Source organism: Glycine max, chromosome 8 (assembly GCF_000004515.6).
Source record: "Glycine max cultivar Williams 82 chromosome 8, Glycine_max_v4.0, whole genome shotgun sequence".
Classification (NCBI taxonomy): Eukaryota; Viridiplantae; Streptophyta; class Magnoliopsida; order Fabales; family Fabaceae; genus Glycine; species Glycine max.
Genome location: NC_038244.2, coordinates 33924483 through 33938796, shown reverse-complemented (window position 1 = coordinate 33938796; position 14314 = coordinate 33924483). Strand labels below are relative to the sequence as shown.

Below are 14314 nucleotides of genomic sequence, written 5' to 3'. Positions count from 1 at the left end.
TAAACTAATTATGCACCCGAAACAAACATATCACGATACTATCACAAATTTATACCAACCACATGAATAACATAAATTATCAGCTTATCACCGTTTCATAAAAAAAAAACAGTTGGCAAAAAAAATATATATATATTTGTATAAGACAAAAGACCATTGTCTTATTACTTATTCATATAAACAAAAAATATATATTTATGAAATTGTGTCACATACTAAATGCCAACACCAAATACGTAGAACCTTTATCCCAAATAGAATAATATGTCAGCAAATGCAACACAAAAAAAAAATTGTGCAACCTCGTAAATCAAATGCAGAGGCCCTTTATTAATTCCAAAGAGGAGAAAAACTTTATGGCCATAACACATAAATTTAGGGGTTTTACAATTTTATTGATCAAAATAGTTTCTCCCCAAAATAAAATTAGGGTTTATATAACTAAAAAGATCCAGATATAATACATATTAAGTAAAGCTTTAAATCCCAATAATCTAACAGTAATGGTGACTCTGATACCACTTGTTGGGAATTTTCAATAAACCTTATAAAATACTAAATGAGCACCAAAACACATTATGTCAGATTATCAAGAGGTTTTAAGGAATACTTGGATCCATAGAGTTTGATTAACATGCAGCGAAATCTGACAGTGGTCACGAACAATTGATTTAATGACCTTCCTAAACCAAATCGCCTTCTTTCTTATGGGACCTTCGTTTTCTCTTCAGATGGGGAGAGGAGAAACTATTTTATGATTTGGTATATTGGGGACCATAACCATGCCTTATTTTTTAAACCTATTAGGGTTCCCATTATCCCCTAATGGGCCAAACTGGTTTCCGCTCATTAAGCCCATATCAATTATCTGTTGGCAGTCTAATGGGCTCACTTAAATAGATCACTTTATATTGAACCCATTTAAATGTAAATAACTAATATAAATGTTATAATATAATATGTAGCCCATATTAATTAATTAGGAATTACAAAATTCCTAACATTGATTGATTAGAGGATGGTAGAATAAATAGGGAATTAGGGTACTAACAACTGTACACTGATCTAGGATAGGTAATATGAGAGGCACTTACACTGCTTTAGTTTTACAAATATTAGGATTGTTACACTGCTTTACATGTTATTGAAGAAAATATAGCTCATGCTAATCATGCATGTATTTAATCTTTTTCAGATTTTAATGACATAAATAAATGTACCCAGAAGATATGCAAGAACTAATTCTTCCAGTTATGGTTTTATTTTGCTTCTTATGGTAAATGGAATGTTATTTGATTGAGATTGTTATTATATTGCATATCCCACCAATGATTAACACAATTTATTTGCTGTCTTTCCTTCTTATATCAATGCAGATATAGTTTGTTTAACCTAATAGATCACTTTCACAGTAGAGGTCTTTATCGGTCCATCTTTTTACGGTAGACACTTCATTGATCCTCAAGTGAGTTAATTTTTAACTCTGCTTTTCATTGTATTAGACTTTTAAATGACTACTTTATCTTACAGCATAATGGAAGAGGAGGAATCCCTACGAATGTTTTCTCCAGAAGTAATGATTCAAGATCCAAACATTGGAAATGCGAATTCTCTTTTACCTCCTGTAGTTTTTTTTCATGGATCTGGGAATTATTCCATACCATTAGATGCCTGGTTTGTGCCCATTTACAAGGGTTTTACATTTTTTGGTAACAATATAAAACAGGAATTTTTATATTGATTGGCCCATTAATTTGTTATGGTTTAGTTGGGAGCGTAGTGAGTGATAATTGTTTCATGGAATATTTAATTGCCAAGCTGTGTAATGGCTGAAATGCTGAATAATTTTACTTAGCAATGAACAACTTAATTTAACTCCAAGTTATTGATAATCATACAAAAGAAACAACATAGAACGACCTATGACAGTTCCTTGTCCCCTGATGATGTAAGCTCCATTGGAGCTTGTAGGCCTTGGATCTTCTTCATCAATGGATTCCTTTGCTTCTTGGAAGATAAATGGCAGCGGAATGGAGAAGGAAGAGAGAGAGGAGACGCCACTTCAAGGAGAAGATGAGTCTAGAAGAAGCTCACCACCATAGGAGGCCGTGGATAAGAGCTTGGAGGAAGAAGGAGATGAATGAAGGGAGAGGGAGAGAAAAGCACAAAATTTTGTGCTCTAAAAGAGCTCTGAAATCTGAAGTTAATATTCAAATGATCAAAGTTTCAAAAAAAATGCACACACATGACCTCTATTTATAGCCTAAGTGTCACATAAAATTGGAGGGAAATTTGAATTTCAATTCAAATTTCACTTGAATTTGAAATTGAATTTGTGCAACCAAACTTTGGAGCCAAAATTTCACTAATTAGGATTAGTGAATTTTAGTTATGGTTCAGCCCACTAATCCAAGATCAATTCCAAGATTCTCCACTAAGTGTGCTTAGGTGTCATGAGGCATGTAAAGCATGAAGGATATGCACAAAGTGTGACTATATGATGTGGCAATGGGGTGTAGTAAGCAAATACTCACCTCCCCCTCTAAAATTTAATTGGATTGGGCTTCTACCAATTCAATTAAATTTATTTCCAACCACACACATCAAATATTCACTTAGTGCATGTGAAATTACAAAACTACCCCTAATACAAAAACTAGTATAGGTGCCCTAAAATACAAGGGCTGAAAAATCCTATATTTCTAGGATACCCTACCTACAATATGGAGCCCTAAATTCAAGGACCAAATATAATGACATCCTAGTCTAACATGTACAAAGATAATTGGACCCAACTTTGGCCCATGGGCTCAGAAATCTACCCTGAGGTTCATGAGAACCCTAGGGCCTTCTTCAGCAACTCTAGCCCAATCCTCTTGGAGCCTCTTGCTCATGGCTCTAGTGACAGACAGGTCCCTTCCTAGGGAGGATTGCATCATCCCCTTCCCCTTGAAGAGGATTTGACCTCAAATCTGTTAGTTCCTCCTCCTCAATATCAGCTCCACCTGCAAAAGGAATTAAATCAGAAATGTTAAAAGTGGTGCTGACTCCATACTCTTCTGGGAGGTCCAACCTATAGGCATTGTTATTGATCCTCTCCAAAACCTAAAAAGGTCCATCCCCTCTAGGGCTAAGCTTGGATTTCCTTTTAGTAGGGAATCTATCCATCCTAAGATGGAGCCAAACCCAATCACCCTCATTAAGAACTAGCTCTTTTCTTCCTCTATTGCCTTTAGTTGAATACACCTTTGTTTGGTTCTCTATTTGGTTCTTAACCCTCTCATGCAACTTCTTTACAAACTCTAACCTAGATTCCCCTTCTTTATGTATAAAAGAAGTGTCCAGTGGGAGGGGAATGAGGTCTAACGGTGTTAGGGGATTGAACCCCATAGACAACCTCAAAAGGGGACTGCTTGGTGGTTCTATGAACCCCCCTGTTGTAGGAAAATTCTACATGAGGAAGATACTCATCCCAGGACTTATGGTTGCCTTTCAAAGAGCTCTTAAAAGGGTGGATAAAGACTTATTCACTACCTCTGTTTGCCCATCAGTTTGTGGATGACAAGTGGTAGAGAAAAGAAGTTTAGTTCCTAGCTTAGCCCATAAGGTTTTCCAAAAGTGGCTAAGGAACTTAGCATCTCTATCTGACACAATGGTCCTAGGCAAACCATGGAGTCTCACAACTTCCCTGAAAAAGAGTTTTGAGATATAGGAAGCATCATCCACCTTGTGGCATGGTATAAAGTGTGCCATCTTGCTAAACCTTTCCACCACCACAAAGATAGAGTCTACACCTCTTTGGGTTCTAGGAAGCCCAAGGACAAAGCCTATACTAATGTCTACCCAAGGTGCAGATGGGATGGGTAAGGGTGTGTATAGCCCATGAGGAATCACCCTAGACTTGGCTTGTAAACAAGCCACACACCTAGTGCAATGCTTATGGGCATCTTTCTTCATATGGGGCCAATAAAACTTTTCTTTGAGTAAGACAAAGGTCTTTTCTATCCCAAAGTGGCCCATGAGCCCACCCTCATGGCTCTCTTTCACAAGTAATTTCCTAATGGATCCTTGGTGTATACAAAGCTTTCCCTCTTTGAACAAATACCCCTCAGCCAAATAGAATCCATCTTGGGCCTTTTTCCCACAACTCTCGTAAATGGGAGAGAAATGTTCATCTAAAGTATACAAGTCCCTAATATTATCAAATCCTAAAATTTGAGCTCCTAGGGAGCAAAACAATGTGTGTCTCCTAGAGAGGGCATCAGCTACCACATTTGTTTTTCCCTTTTTGTATTTGATAACATATGGAAATTGCTCTAGGTACTCTACCCATTTTGCATGCCTCTTGTTTAACTTGCTTTGCCCTCTAATGTACTTAAGTGATTGATGATCACTATGAATGACAAATTCCTTGGAAACAAGGTAATGTTCTCAAGTTTGGAGGGCTCTGATTAAGGCATAAAGCTCTTTATCATAGGTGGGGTAGTTGAGGGTGGCACTATGAAGTTTTTCACTAAAATAAGAAATAGGGTGCCCACCTTGTAACAATACAGCTCCAACTCCCACTCTAGAGGCATCACATTCTAGCTCAAAAGTTTTAGAAAAGTCAGGAAGAGCTAGAACAGGTGCCTTAGTAAGCTTTTCTTTGAGCAAAGCAAAGGCTTGCTCTTGTTTTTCACCCCAGGTAAATGCCATATTCTTCTTCACCAGCTCATTGAGAGGTGATGCAATTGTAGAGAAATTAGGAATGAACCTTCTATAGAAGCTTGCTAACCCATGGAAGCTCCTAATATCTCCCAAACTTTTTGGGGTGGGCCATTCTTCGATGGCCTTGATTTTCTCAGGGTCCACTTGGACCCCATTTCTACCAACTACAAAACCTAAAAAAACTATATTATGTACACAAAAGGTACACTTCGCTATATTTGCATAGAGGGTGTTTTTCCTAAGGACTGAAAGAACTTGTCTGAGATGTCCTAAGTGATCATCTAGGCTCCTACTATACACTAAAATATCATCAAAATAAACAACTACAAATCTACCTATGAAATCCCTTAAGACATGATGCATAAGCCTCATAAAGGTGCTTGGTGCATTAGTGAGCCCAAAAGGCATCACTAGCCATTCATACAAACCAAACTTGGTCTTGAAAGCGGTTTTCTGCTCATCACCCTTTTTCATCCTGATTTGGTGATAACCACTTTTAAGATCAATTTTTGAAAAGATATTGGCACCATGAAACTCATCAAGCAAATCATCAAGTCTAGGAATGGGGTGCCTATATTTTACAGTGATGTTGTTGATGGCCCTGCAATCTGTACACATTCTCCATGTACCATCCTTTTTGGGCACCAACAACACTGGCACAACACATGGGCTTAGGCTCTCTTGGACCCAGCCCTTCTCCAACAATTCTTTAACCTGAGACTTTATCTCCTTAGTCTCCTGAGGGTTAGTCCTATAGGCTGGCCTATTAGGAAGGCTTGCTCCTGGGACTAAATCTATTTGGTGTTCTATTCCCCTTAAAGGAGGTATCCCAGGGGGTATCTCTTTGGGAAATATATCACAAAATTCATGTAAGAGTTCTTGGACCTTTGGGGGTAAGGTCTCAAATGTAGGAATTGTGGCAGTGCTAAGGGATGTTTCCCTTGATAAGAGAAGGTAGAAAGATTGTTTAAGAAGGAGTGCTCTTTTAATATCACCTTTTCTTGCAAAATGATTTTCCTTCTTAACAATCTTCTTGGAGGAATCCTTTCCCTCTTTTTCCTTCCCCCTGGCCTTTGAAGACAAGGCCTTACTATCCTTCTTTTTCTTTTGTTTTTCTAATTTTTCTTCCTCATCTCTCTTATCTTTCATAGTTAGTTGATCTTTGGCCACTTGTGAAGGTGTTTGAGGATGCAACACAAATTTAGTTCCAAGATGAGTGAGGGTAATCTCATTAGTTAGGCCATTATAAATTATCTTCCTATCAAATTGCCACGGCCTTCCTAAAAGAATATGTCCTGCCTCCATGGGAACTATATCACAATTAACTTCATCCTTATATATCCCAATGGAGAAAGGTACCTTCACTTGTTGGTTAACTATCATTTCCCCTTGCTCATTGAGCCATTGAAGTTTACAAGGTTTTGGGTGGGGAATGATAGTGAGGTTCAACATGGAAACTAATCTTGTGCTACAATAATTGCAACAAGATCCACTATCCACAATGAGAGAACAAGTTTTATCTAAAATTTTGCATCTTGTATGAAAAATGTTCTCTCTTTGGGATTGAGATAGATCACAAGATTGACCACCAAGGAGCCTTTTAACCATTAAGAGGTCACCTTCTTCATGGGGGTAGACTTCCTCACTAGACTCTTCACCCCTTACTTCATCTTCACTTCCACTAGAGGAAGGGCAAGAAGTAGTCTCCTCTTGACTACTATAAATGTCTTGACCCCTCATGATCATGGTTTTCTTTGTGGGGCATTGAGAAGCAATGTGAGCTCTCCCAAGACAGTTGAAGCATTTAATGTTGCTAGTCCTTTCTTGGGAACTAGTCTTAGGGGTGTATTTCTCTATGGTCTTACCCTTATCTTCTTTGGGTTTTGAAGGTGCAGCCCCCAAATTCCATGGGCTTGGTCCTTCCTTGGATAGGAGTGAGAGCCATAAGATTTTGAAGAAGGCTTTCTTTTAAGTTTTTGCTCCACTCTTATACAAAGTTAGACTAGCTCATCTAGGTCCCTATATGGAAGGAGTTCAACCTTGTCCCTCACTTCCATATTAAGCCCACTAAGGAACCTAGCTATGCTTGTTCTTTTCTCCTCCCTAAGTCCAGATCTTAAAAGCAGTAGTTCCATTTGTTGTCTATATTCTTCAGCACTCATACTCCCTTGTCTAAGCCTTTGGAGCTTGTTGTCATACCCTAATTTCGTCTGGGGATTATTATTTGATGATATACAACCTTTGATTGGCCGCTTCGAGATACTTGGCACCCTTTGTAGCACAATATGTGAAGTCCCGAGACGTACCGAAAATCAAAAGGAAGCAGGCTTACGCGATCCGTGAAAATTCCGTAAGGTGACGGAAATCGAAAGGAGGTGTTTTCCGCAATCCGTGAGTTTTCGTAACTTCTTCGAAAGCTAAAAAAGAGTAAATACATAATCCGTAAGGATTCGTAACCTTGCGGAAGGAAAATAAGTATCGTTACGAAATTCGTAAAGTTTCGTAACGTTACGGAAAAAGAATTACCAAAAAAGGTAAAGAGGGTGCATTTAGTAAAAAGGGGGGGTACAAATAGCAATCAGGCCCACTTGGGCCTTCCAGATTCTTCCTCCAGAAGGCTGTTGCTTCTGGAGGAAGCAACCTTGCTTGCCTGGGTGAGCTGGGTGGCAAGCTCCTGCGCTATTTTGCTATAAATAGGGGGAGGAATGAAGGGAGAAGGGGTTCAGCCTTCTTGGCACTTCTTATTCTCTCGAAATTGCTGAGGAAAATTGTTTCCGTGAAGAAAATCCAAGCCGAGGCGCTTCCGTAACGTTTCCGTGAGTAATTACGCGAAGATTTTCAACCGTTCTTCGACATTCATCGTTCGTTATTCGTTTTCTTCAGTCTTCAACTGGTAAGTACCCCAAACCGAGCTTTTCAATTCATTCTATGTACCCGTGGTGGTCCACGTTTTGTTTCATGTATTTTTATTCTCGTTTTCATTCGCTTTCTATACCCCCTTTTGACGTGCTTCAGTCATTTATTTAAATCATTTCTCGCCTAATCAAAAAATAAAATAAATTTCCACCGATCATTTGAATTGTATCATTCGTTAATTTCGGTTAAAATGAATTCCGACCGTTCGGTCGTGCCATAACCACGTTGGAAATCAAAAAAGAGGTAAAATAATAATATAATAATAAAAAATATCTTTTAGTAAAATGAAGCGAAAAAATCAATCGGACGTTTTCTCTTTGGGATTTCTCATTCTTAATTGGATTGACTAATAACTAAAGTGAAACTAAGGCTAAAATCAACTCGCCTAGTCAAGCTCGTCCACAAAAAATAGGGTTTGAAAGTTTATCATTTCAGTTTCTTACCAAGTAAAAAGGATCATTTTTAAGGTCCAACGCCTTAAAAATGATCACAAATTCAAGTAAAAAGAATCGCTTGATTCACTCTTAAGAAGAACTACATAGGTCTGATTTCCTCTTTGATGGAGGGTACGCAGGAGCAAGAGCCCCGCTTTTGTCGACCTCAAAAAATAAAAAGAAATAAAAGTTAAGATAACACAATTTCACAATTCTAAAAAATAGGTTGTTGTCCTTTGAGACAAACGTGAGAGGTGCTAATACCTTCCTCAAGCGTAAATATAACTCCTGAACTTAGAATTTTTATTTTGACCGGTTTCCTTCGGTTTTTCCGACGTTTTCCACAAATAAATGTTGGTGGCGACTCCGCGCATCTTTCCTCCTTTGGAAAGCGCACCCATGAGCCTCGCCTCGCTCGCCCGCAAAAGGGCACGTTGCGACACTTGTCCATAAGTTCTCTTTCATAGTAGGAGGGAATGTGCCTCTTCCTAAGGGCACTCTTAAGATCATTCCAATACTCTACTGTCGGATCCCCATGAATCCTTCGTTCCCTAACAAGGGAAGTTCACCAATAGAGGGCGTACCCTTGAAAGCTAAGGGTAGCCAATGGAACTTTTCTCTCTTCACTAATATGATGGCAAGCAAAGAGTTGTTCAACCTTCATTTCCTAATCTAAGTAGGCCTCAACATTATCTTTTCCATGGAAATATGGGAGGCTAATGTTAACCTCTTGAGGCCTTCTATCCTTTTCTCTTCTTTGGGAGTGATGTTTAGTATGTGAACTATGGCGTCCTCTATAATAGTCGCTAAGTTCTTCACTTAAACTCTTGCAAGAGTCATGACTACTAAAGGAGGCATGTTTTTCTCTTTTCATTTCTTTCATTATTTTTCTTCTTTCTTCCTCTCTTATTTTCTCTCTTTCATCTTGACTTATTTCTTCCACTCTTTTTTTACCTTTTTCTTTTCTCTCTTGTTTTTCTTTCCACAACTTAAGGGATCTCAACTCATCTAATATCTTATACAAGGGGTCCTTAGGAGTAGAACCCTCACCATTAACACTAGATGAAGAATGAAGACTCATGTTGGTTCCTAAGTTATGGTTCTTTCTTGTTGGGGGTTTGAAAAAAAGGTAAAAGAAACTATGGTTGAAACTAGCCAAAATAAACACTAAAAGAGGTGTGAAAGATAAGGTAAAAACTAATTGGTAAAAGGCAAGCTATCTAGGCGGTTTGACAATGGAGGATAAAGGAAATAAGCTATGAAAGTAAGCAAGAAATTAAAGTGCAAGAAATGCAAACTAGGCGGATCCTAAGAGTGTTTGGATGACCTCATTTAAGGTTCCCAACAAAACACTCACTATCCTAAGGGAAAATTGCCTAAAATTATTACACACAAATGGAAGTAGGGTGATCTATTGGAGGCTCCCAACTTACTTCCAATGAAAGGCCTTTTTGTTACAAAATTTGAAAGCAAAACAAATTGTCAATTACAAAATTACAAAAAAAAGTCCTCAATTGTGGTGGCTATTCTCTCTTTAGTATTTCACTCAATTTGGAGTGCTTCTTAGTCCAATAGCTCTTAAGGTGGTTGGCCCCTTGCTTCTTGACTCAAATTCTTCAAGATATGGCACCAATCCTCCTTTCCAATTCCCTATATGGCAACTCACAAGCAAGGAAACAAAGAGACAAGCAATAACCAAAGACCAAAAAAAATGAAATGAAAGCTAAACCAATATAGTTTTAACAAGAAAAATTTCCAAGGATTATTCAACAATTAAAGCAAGCTAGGACTCAAAGAGAAACCTAGAATGACTCTAGAGTAGAGTAGAAAAACTCTAAAAAAAATACTCAAGAAACCTCTAGTTTTGGCACTTGTTTTCACAATAATTTTCAATTGAAATTTCAGAACTAGGATTGGTATAAAATAGGCACCAATTATAGAACAAATTTTGAGCCAAAACAACAAGCACACTTTCCTTTCACTTTTTTTTCCTGGACACTGATTTTTCTGCCAACTTGTGCGATTTTTCTTATTTTTTCCTTTAATCCAAATCGCTTGGTTCTTTTTTATAATTTTGTTCCAGATGTCTAGAAAATTCAATAAAACTTTCAGCTCAAAAAACATAGTGACCAATTCCCAGTAATTTATACAGGTTCGTATGTTCAAGTTGCCAGCACCAGCGATTTCAACCTAGAAATCAAGAGTAGTGTTTATGTTGCTTAAGGCTTGGATAGTTACAATTTGTGTTTGCTTATGCTCAATTATCTTGAATAACACAATTCAAGAGAGCTTAAGACTTATTTTGATTCACAAATCCAGCCACAACTCAGCACCACAACTCAACTTCATCATAGGTATCATGTAGGAAACATAGAAAACAAAAAAAAGTTCAAGAACAAGACTACTTGTAGGAATTGATTTAGAACATGTTATGAACTAAATAACATGCATGAATTAGACTCAAAATTAAAAAGATAGGCTAAGAATGACAAGAATACATGAACAAATGTATCTAGAATGCAATCAACAAAATAAAATTCAACACAAACTTAGAACATAATGTGACAATTACTATGACTAAACATGACTCTAAGACAACATGGATTAAGTGATTTACACTTAGATTTTTGTGTTTTTTTTAATCAATATTTTGAAAGAACATTTAGATATAAGGTTCAGCACAAGAATATTATGAATGAAAAATGATAGAACCTAAAATCAACACAAAAACAAGATTCAAGAGTAGATCTACAAAATTTGAACCATAGAAATGCAAGAACAAGTGTAGATCTAAGATTTAATCGGTTTATTTTTTTTGAATCTACTCTAAACAGCACCAAACCACAAGACAATGGAGGATATACATGGAGAATAAGATGAATAACAAGGAATTAAAGAGAATTCACCGAACAAAAAGATAGAGGAAGCAAAAGAACATCACCTAGATGAAGATGCTCTTGATACCACATGATGTAAGCTCCATTGGAGCTTGTAGGCCTTGGATCTTTTTCATCAATGGATTCCTTTGCTTCTGGGAAGATAAATGGCAGCGGAATGGAGAAGGAAGAGAGAGAGGAGACGCCACTTCAAGGAGAATATGAGTCTAGAAGAAGCTCACCACCATAGGAGGCTATAGATAAGAGCTTGGAGGAAGAAGGAGATGAATGAAGGGAGAGGGAGAGAAGAGCACAAAATTTTGTGCTCTAAAAGAGCTCTGAAATCTGAAGTTAATATTCAAATGATCAAAGTTTCAAAAAAAAAATGCACACACATGACCTCTATTTATAGCCTAAGTGTCACACAAAATTGGAGGGAAATTTGAATTTCAATTCAAATTTCACTTGAATTTGAAATTGAATTTGTGGAGCCAAACTTTGGAGCCAAAATTTCACTAATTAGGATTAATGAATTTTAGTTATGGTTCAGCCCACTAATCCAAGATCAATTCCAAGATTCTCCACTAAGGGTGCTTAGGTGTCATGAGGCATGTAAAGCATGAAGGACATGCACAAAGTGTGACTATATGATGTGGCAATGGGGTGTAGTAAGCAAATGCTCACCTCCCCCTCTAAAATTTAATTGGATTGGGCTTCTACCAATTCAATTAAACTTATTTCCAACCACACACATCAAATATTCACTTAGTGTATGTGAAATTACAAAACTACCCCTAATACAAAAACTAGTATAGGTGCCCTAAAATACAAGGGCTGAAAAATCCTATATTTCTAGGATACCCTACCTACAATATGGAGCCCTAAATACAAGGACCAAATATAATGACATCCTAGTCTAACATGTACAAAGATAATTGGACCCAACTTTGGCCCATGGGCTCAGAAATCTACCCTGAGGTTCATGAGAACCCTAGGACCTTCTTCAGCAACTCTAGCCCAATCCTCTTGGAGCCTCTTGCTCATGGCTCCAGTGACTGGTCCCTTCCTAGGGAGGATTGCATCACCTGAAACAAGATTTAAGCAAACAATCAATATAGAAAGATAAAAAAAAAGAAAGTTAAATGCTCTAGTTTAAGTCACAAACAACATGGAATTTTTCTTATTTTTCAGCTGCTGGACTTTGATTAGTATATTATTTTATACAGTAAAACATTTTCCGAAGCTCTTAAAAGAATTGGAGTCATACTGGATCAATTATGTACGAAGGGAAGACTCATACAGATGTGTGTCTACAGGTATTTGACCACTCTGCATCTCATTGACTTTGATAAATCTGTTCCTTTTGACTGTAGAGACAATTGTATACCATTTTCTGCCTAAACTGCTAAATTTTGTTTTCAATTTCAATCAGTTTTCTACATTTTTTTTATCAATCTATGATATAAATAAAATTAAGGAATTATTTCACTTGAAGTCATTTGGTCCACGGTTTGAATCCTAGTTGGTCCTTGGATGTGAGATAAATTGTATTGGAAGAAAAATACCCATCTTGTGTGTGCGTTCAAGATCCCTAACGAAAATTTGTCACTGCTTTTAGCATAAACAACTTCATACAATACCATGCTTACCTAAAAAAAGAAAACTTGAACCTAATATTATTATTGGTTTAAAGCCGAAGGCATGATTGTCTAAGTTGATTAAAAATTAAAAAAATATATATAAAGACAAAAAGTAGTGGCGGATCCAGAAAGTTTCCTTAGTGGGAACAAGAAATAATTTATAATATTATCACACGAAAAAATATCACCAGCTATCACAAAATACGTAATATCATGACAAAAAAAGCCAAAATTAATATCGTTATATTTTTAATTAAGGAGTTGTTGTCTTAAAAAGTATTAAGCCTACTAATTTTTTTTCAATTAATAATAGTGATGTAATACTTATATGAAATGTATAAATTAAAAAATATAATAAATATAAATTTATAAATATTTAAATTTAAGTATCTATTTTTGTTATTATGAATAATATGTTTATATGTACTTGAATTTTGTGTGTTGAAAATTAATATTTTTTAAAATGTTTTTAATGCCAAAATTAAAATTTATTTTTAAATGACATTTTAATCATTTTGAAAATATTAGTTTTAATTATGTGATATTGTTGAAGTTATGAATTAGTTAACTTTATTATGGATTTAATTGAATATTATCATGTCTCATGTCGCCTATAGGATGTAGGTGATAAAGAGGTCTATAAGCTGAGCTACTTGATGGACTAAGAATTGCTCATTTGTTGCCTGACTCGTTTGTTAGAAGTCTTTCTTGTTGTTGGAGTCAAATTCATCTTTAAATTTTGAAGGATGGTGAAGGAAACTTTAGTTTGAGATGATAGGAGATCTCACTGGTCATGCCAATTTATGTTGATGTGAAAAATCTGTCGACCAATTAGTCTTTATGTCCTGATTAATTGCCATGTCGACTAACTACCAATGAGTGATTCTCTCTAGGCAACTGACTTGATGAAGGGATTTTGTTCCTCAATTGGGTTTCTAGTCCACTCCAAAGAGTTTTCTAGTTGTCGATGAACTGAAATTTCTATGCTAGGCTACTCCTATATAAAATTGTCGGAAAAGAAAGTTGTAAAAGAAAGTTGTGAATAGTTGAAAGGGCAAAGGAAATTTATAACGGCTAAAAGTGGTAAAAGGAAGTTATAAATGACTAAAAAATGGTGAAAGAAAAGTGGTAAATAAAGGATAAATTGAAAATAAATGACTAAAAAAGAGTAATTTTGTTGATTGATCATGGTCCTCTTTTATATCTGAGTTTGTCATACTTATAAAGTTTTCTAAGCAAGTGTTAGTTGCTTACAAGACATGTCAGTTGTTATTTTTAATAACTACCCATGATCCTAGATTTTAAGAGATCATGAATTACATGATTTTAATATCCTATGTTTTTGGTTTTTTGTTGAAATTGTGGCCCCACATTTCTAAGAATTGTTGCAAACAAACAATTGATATTTCCCAGTAACAACTTATCTTATTTTTTAGGAATCATGGATCTACATGCATTTGACCTTGAAAAACAAACTTGCAATTGTCTTGTTCCACGTTCAAATACTCCTTTAGACTTGGTCTACCACGAAATATGACTGATTCAACTCTTCTATATTAGCCGACGAAAATGAACAATCAGTTATTAGTCGACAAAAATTAGAGTTAGCCGCTAGCTGACATAAATAGTGGTTAGCTATCAAAAATAATCTTTTAGCTATTAGTCATTAGAAATGACTATTTTAGTCTCCAATCATCTTTTGCACTAAGATAAGTTAGAATCCATTGATCCACATTAGTCG

The 14314-nt window shown here is 36.2% G+C and overlaps 1 pseudogene; it reads left to right on the top strand.

Annotated features, from left to right (window-relative positions):
• LOC100803359 (probable isoprenylcysteine alpha-carbonyl methylesterase ICMEL1) overlaps positions 1–12276 on the top strand; it is a 38319-nt pseudogene extending 26043 nt beyond the window's left edge.
• Positions 12277–14314: the final 2038 nt, after the last annotated feature.